Raw genomic sequence first — 5,000 nt, forward strand, 5'->3', positions numbered from 1 at the left:
TGATGGTGTAACAGTCACCTGTAATGAGACAGTTATCAGTGATGGTGTAACAGTCACCTGTAATGAGACAGTTATCAGTGATGGTGTAACAGTCACCTGTAATGAACCTGAGACAGTTATCAGTGATGGTGTAACAGTCACCTGTAATGAACCTGAGACAGTTATCAGTGATGGTGTAACAGTCACCTGTAATGAACCTGAGACAGTTATCAGTGATGGTGTAACAGTCACCTGTAATGAACCTGAGACAGTTATCAGTGATGGTGTAACAGTCACCTATAATTTTTACTAATGCCAAAGCTTCTTTCTTTCACCATAGGATCGAGGCCTCTGCCAAGAATCTTCGCAAACTGCATGCTACCATGTCCTCCCTCCTCACTCCCCCCACCCCCTCCTCCCTCATCTTTCTCTGCCGAAGACTTCGCAATCTTCTTTGAGGAAAAAGTGGAGAACATCCACAGCTCCTTCCCCCAATCCCCACCCATTCCAAATACTGAATCGAGAACCTCATCCTTCACTCTGTCATCTTTCTCTCCCATTACAGAAGCCGAGACCCTGACACTGGTAACGTCGAACCGTCCGACTACATGCCAGCTGGACCAGCTACCCTCCCCACTCCTCCAGACCATAGCACTGGACATCCTCCCATTCCTAACTGCAACCATCAACTCCTCACTCAACTCGGGGGTGGTCCCCACCTCCCTAAAACAAGCCAGAGTCACGCCGCTCATAAAAATAAAAAAACCTGAACCCCACCGTCATAGACAACTATCGTCCTGTCTCTCTTCTCTCCTTCCTTTCTAAAACACTTGAACGTGCTGTATCCAACCAACTTACTGCTTATCTCAGAATGACCTCCTAGACCCTAATCAATCTGGCTTCCGGACTGGCCACTCCACAGAAACGGCCCTCATTGCCGTCACAGAGGCACTTCACTTAGCAAAAGCGAAAGGCCTCTCCTCTGTCCTGATTCTCCTAGATCTATCTGCAGCCTTCGACACAGTCAACCATCAGATCCTCCTCGCGGCCCTCGCAGGAATGGGAGTGGCTGGCTCTGCGCTGACATGGCTGACATCATACCTCAATGACCGCTCCTACCAAGTGTCATGGAGAGGGACCCTGTCGGCCACCCGCCCCCTGCGGACGGGTGTCCCCCAGGGCTCGGTCCTAGGACCCCTTCTCTTCTCCCTCTACACTAAATCACTGGGTAACATTATCACGTCTCATGGCTTCTCGTATCATTGTTATGCCGAAGATACTCAACTCTTCCTCTCCTTCCCTCCCTCAGATATCCACGTCTCTGAGAAGATCTCGGCCTGTCTGTCCAACATCTCCGCCTGGATGACGACCAACCACCTCAAACTGAACCTAAGCAAAACAGAATTGCTCCACCTGCCAGCCAAATCCTCCCCCCTGACCGTCCTTTCCATCACAGTCGAGAATGCAGCTGTGACCGCGTCCCCGACCGCCAAGTACCTTGGTGTTGTCCTCGACGACCAGTTGAACTTCTCTGCTCACATCGCAGCGACAACCAGAACCTGCCGATTCCTCCTGAGCAACGTCAGAAGGATCCCCCCCTTCCTGACAAAAGAAGCCACCCAACTCCTCGTCCAATCAACAGTCATCTCCCACCTCGACTACTGCAACACACTGTTTGCTGGCCTCCCAGCCACTGCCACCAAGCCTCTTCAACTCATTCAGAACGCAGCGGCCCGCCTGATCTCAAACCTACCGAGTCGGCCCATGTCGCCCCACTTCTTAGGGACCTGCAATGGCTCCCCATTGCTGCACGAATCCGCTTCAAGGCCCTCGACCTAGCATACCGTGCGGCAAAGGGAACCGCTCCTGCCTACCTCCGGTCAATGGTCTCTAACTACACACCCTCAAGACCCCTACGCTCTGCATCTTCTGGCCGCCTCAGACCTACTCCTATCCAAGCTCCGGGAGGGTCATCAAAGAGAAGTCGCCTATTCTCAGTCCTTGCCCCACAATGGTGGAATGAACTACCCACCCCAGTTAGGACAGCCGAAACCCGTCCAAGCTTTCACCGTCGACTAAAGACGCACTTCTTCAACCATTATCTGAAATTTTAAAAGAAATCTAAAAGAAATATATATATATTTAAAATCTAACCCTAACTAACCTTACTGTCATGCACTTGTCCTAATAAACTAACCTACACTGTAGCACGCAACACTTTGATGAACATTCTTACTCAGCTGATAGAGTTGTACCCTTCCTGATGACTTGTCGTACAGAACTTGTAAGTCGCTTTGGATAAAAGCATCAGCTAAATGACTAAATGTAAATGTAAATGTAAATGTAATGAACCTGAGACACTTCATCCTGAACTCTGCATCATTAAAACAAGTGGTTAGATGTGTCGATACTAGACCTACCAGTAAATTATATGACCGTTTGTGAGCAAGTGCTGTCCTGGATTGTCGAGAAAGACTACTGGAAATGTTCTGGAAAATGATTTCTCTAAAAAAAGGTCCCACTCTGTGACTCTGAGTGCTGCAGTGTGTGATGTGCTGCAGTGTGTGATGTGCTGCAGTGTGTGACTCTGAGTGTGTCCCTCACAGGGCCGAGAGGCAGGGACAGCTTCCAGGCCGGGGTGTCGCTCCCAGGAGACAAGGGCCCAGCCGGGTGTCATGGCACCAAAGGAGAGACGGGGCCCCCAGGAGCCCCTGGAAGACTTGGCCCTGAAGGTGCAGACGTCTTAGACATCAGTCTGTTACAAAATTATACACAACTGTATCTTTACTGTGTTCAAATTATATGCAAAACTGTATTTTTACTGTGCCTAAAATTATATACAAATTGTATTTTTATTGTGTTAAAATGACATTGATAAGTAACCTGTGTGTGTGTGTGTGTGTGCGTGCGTGCGTGCGTGCGTGCGTGCGTGCGTGCGTGCGTGCGTGTGTGTGTGTGTGTGTGTGTGTGTGTGTGTGTGTGTGTGTGTGTGTGTGTGTGTGTGTGTGTGTGTGTGCGTGTGTGCGTGTGTGGCAGGCACACAGGGTCCTAGAGGAGGGGCAGGTCTAGACGGTCCAGAAGGCCTGTCTGGGTTCCAGGGGCTGAAGGGAGACAGGGGGTTCCCCGGGCCGCAAGGTAACATGAGGCCGACGCCCCCTCCTCCTACTAGTTCAAAACACCTTCAGTTTGACACGTGTTTTAATGTTTAATACCTATTGATTGAACATTTTATTAACAGATTGCAGAATGGGCACAATACAGTATGGCTCAATACACACAATTGTTAAGGGGATGCAGACCAGAGAAAGACTTTCGTCTTGTTTACATCAGGGTCCCCCATTTTCAATTCATAATGAATTGTAAGTAAGGGTGCAATTAGCACCGTGCAATCCATTCTTTGTGGATCCCGCCCAAAGTCTATCTACCATGTACCTGACACATAGAGTCTATCTACCATGTACCTGACACATAGAGTATGTCTACCATGTACCTGACACATAGAGTCTATCTACCATGTACCTGACACATAGAGTCTATCTACCATGTACCTGACACATAGAGTCTATCTACCATTTACCTGACACATAGAGTCTGTCTACCATGTACCTGACGCATAGAGTCTATCTACCATGTACCTGACACGTAGAGTCTATCTACCATGTACCTGACACATAGAGTCTATCTACCATGTACCTGACACATAGACTATCTACCATGTACCTGACACATAGACTATCTACCATGTACCTGACACATAGAGTCTATCTACCATGTACCTGACACATAGAGTCTATCTACCATGTACCTGACACATAGAGTCTATCTACCATGTACCTGACACATAGACTATCTACCATGTACCTGACACATAGAGTCTATCTACCATGTACCTGACACATAGAGTCTATCTACCATGTACCTGACACATAGAGTCTATCTACCATGTACCTGACACATAGAGTCTATCTACCATGTACCTGACACATAGAGTCTATCTACCATGTACCTGACACATAGAGTCTATCTACCATGTACCTGACACATAGAGTCTATCTACCCTGTACCTGACACATAGAGTCTATCTACCATGTACCTGACACATAGAGTCTATCTACCATGTACCTGACACATAGAGTCTATCTACCATGTACCTGACACATAGAGTCTATCTACCATGTACCTGACACATAGAGTCTATCTACCATGTACCTGACACATAGAGTCTATCTACCATGTACCTGACACATAGAGTCTATCTACCATGTACCTGACACATAGAGTCTATCTACCATGTACCTGACACATAGAGTCTATCTACCATGTACCTGACACATAGAGACTATCTACCATGTACCTGACACATAGAGTCTATCTACCATGTACCTGACACATAGAGTCTATCTACCATGTACCTGACACACAGAGTCTATCTACCATGTACCTGACACATAGAGTCTATCTACCATGTACCTGACACATAGAGTCTATCTACCATGTACCTGACATAGAGTCTATCTACCCTGTACCTGACACATAGAGTCTATCTACCATGTACCTGACACATAGAGTCTATCTACCATGTACCTGACACATAGAGTCTGTCTACCATGTACCTGACACATAGAGTCTATCTACCATGTACCTGACACATAGTTTATCTACCATGTACCTGACACATAGAGTCTATCTACCATGTACCTGACACATAGAGACTGTCTACCATGTACCTGACACATAGAGACTATCTACCATGTACCTGACACATAGAGACTATCTACCATGTACCTGACACATAGAGTCTATCTACCATGTACCTGACACATAGTTTATCTACCTCGTACCTGACACATAGAGTCTATCTACCATGTACCTGACACATAGAGTCTATCTACCATGTACCTGACACGTAGAGTCTATCTACCATGTACCTGACACGTAGAGTCTATCTACCATGTACCTGACACATAGAGTCTATCTACCATGTACCTGACACATAGAGTCTATCTACCATGTACCTGACA

The 5,000-nt window shown here is 47.0% G+C and overlaps 1 protein-coding gene across 1 annotated transcript in view; it reads left to right on the forward strand.

The window, feature by feature from the left end:
• The window catches only part of col4a3 (collagen, type IV, alpha 3), a gene marked incomplete at its 5' end in the record, with an annotated part of 152,226 nt that overhangs the window by 132,007 nt on the left and 15,219 nt on the right, over positions 1-5,000 (forward strand).

The sequence above is a fragment of the Notolepis coatsorum genome, assembly GCF_963971535.1.
Source record: "Notolepis coatsorum genome assembly, chromosome: 1".
Classification (NCBI taxonomy): domain Eukaryota; kingdom Metazoa; phylum Chordata; class Actinopteri; order Aulopiformes; family Paralepididae; genus Notolepis; species Notolepis coatsorum.